This window comes from Scyliorhinus torazame, chromosome 11, assembly GCF_047496885.1.
Source record: "Scyliorhinus torazame isolate Kashiwa2021f chromosome 11, sScyTor2.1, whole genome shotgun sequence".
In the NCBI taxonomy this organism is placed as follows: Eukaryota; Metazoa; Chordata; class Chondrichthyes; order Carcharhiniformes; family Scyliorhinidae; genus Scyliorhinus; species Scyliorhinus torazame.
The window spans coordinates 237573326-237575258 of NC_092717.1; the positions used below are offsets into that span (position 1 = coordinate 237573326).

Below are 1933 nucleotides of genomic sequence, written 5' to 3' on the forward strand. Positions count from 1 at the left end.
GGAAGACGTGAGCGCCGAAGGGCAGCGCCGGCAGCGGAAACCTGCCGTTCACGAAGCCCTGGGCTGCGGCCATCTCGGTGAAGGTGGAGCGGGCGATTCCGTGCAGGTGGGGGTAACCCAGCGTCCACTGGTTCATGTGCATGGTCTGCACCGTGCTCAGCCCGTACAAACCCTGCAGGTGGTCCACCGCCGATGGGAAAGTGTTCACGGCCCGCAGGAAGGAATAGTTGGTCAGCTGGAGGGGTGGGTGCAGGGGGATTGGAGCGGGTAAAGTCTTGCTTCCCATTTCTGTCCAATGGTCAACACGCCGAGGTGGTTGAAGATGTTGCACAATTCCTCCGCCAAGGTCTGGGAAGAACAGAGAGAGAGAGAGAGAGAGCATTTAATCAGTGAACGCCAGTGAGGCCTAAAGAACTATTCCTGACATGGCAAACCCAGCCTGGGACAATTGAAATGGACGATTAAAACGTTTTAATACCCAGCGGAGAGAATGGAATCACCAATATGTTCCAGCTCCTTGGCATTTGTTACTCTCAATCCAACTTAATGACATGATCAAAACTATTGTCCCAGAGAAAATGGCAGCAGGATAAGTGATCCAAAGTCATCGAACATTGGACAAGTCGCGGCTGGGGATTGGGTGTAGCAGAGTACAGAAATTCCAAAGTTTGCAGAAAACTGCTTGGTTGTTTTAAAACATTGCGATGTTGTCTCGCTCGCCTCCCTGCCCACGTGGATGCATGCCTGAAACTAAAATACTTTTCAAAGACCCACAATGTCTACGGAATAGCCTTTTAAAAAAATAAAAAGTGGCACGTTATAATGTGAGCTCCTGGCTTTGAAAGTGTGCCGTGTGGAGAGAGGGAAGAAGGCGCTGGAATTACCCCGGTTTTTCTCCCCACAGCCACAGCCGGACCTGCTGAGTGTTGTTCCCAGCAGTGAAAGTTTCTGCTCTCATTGCAGAGTTCCAGCAGCCACGGCATTTTGCTGTGAACGTATTGGCTGCCGCTCTTACAGGAGAGACAAAATAAGGGTGACATGTTTGCAGATGGCGACTGGTGATGTTCTAAGCCCCCCACCCCACGAGCTAACCTCACAGACCTGCCCTGAATGCTGAAGAAATCCAACACCTCGCCACTTTAACTTTGCGAGAGGCCCTGGACGGTCCATAGACGCGCGTTAGGGACACAAATTAAAATTTGACATTTCGAAAATTCGAATAAAAGACCCCCCCAATCGACCATCACATTGGGTGGGAGGGATGTGGGGGGGGGGGGGGGGAGGGTTGCATTCACTTATCAAACAAGCACCTTCCCCGTTACATCAATCCTATGGAGACAGGAATTGGGACACTGAGATCTGTTCCTCACTCACAGTTCCCTGGTTATTCCCACCTTGCCCCTCCGCGCGCCGTCGCTCTTTTTGACAGGGGTGGGGTGGCGGGGGGGGGGGGTTGTTTTTGGTGAGAAATGTTTTGAGGTATTGGGCCATTCCTGCAGACACATCCCCGGGCGGGTCGGGGGTGGTGGGACTCGGGCAGACGGGTGCCGGACTGAGTTGGTTATTTTTCTTCATTCAAGAACAACTCATTCATCAAGATAATGGAACAGAGAAAGAGAGGGAGAGAGAGAGAGAGAGGGGGTGGGGGGGGGGGGGGAGGGCAACACTTCACCATAGCCTCTCCACTTAACAAAGCCACTTCTGAGAGTGGAGCCCATGTTGTGTGTTTCAGTCAAGGGAGAGAGTGGGAGAGAATTTAACTCAACTTTGGAAAGCTGAGGAATATTTCACACATGTTTAAAAAAACACCGGTGATTTAAAATAAAACAATAACAATTCAGCGTTGGAAGTGTTTCATTGAATATTAGCCGGGAACGCATTAGCCAGGAGAGGGGGAGGTCAAATATTAAACATTTCAGACCTTTTTGAAAGC

General features: G+C 50.8%; 1 pseudogene; it reads right to left on the minus strand.

Annotated features, from left to right (window-relative positions):
- Positions 1–835, minus strand: part of LOC140385961 (protein odd-skipped-related 2-like) — a 2506-nt pseudogene extending 1671 nt beyond the window's left edge.
- Positions 836–1933: the final 1098 nt, after the last annotated feature.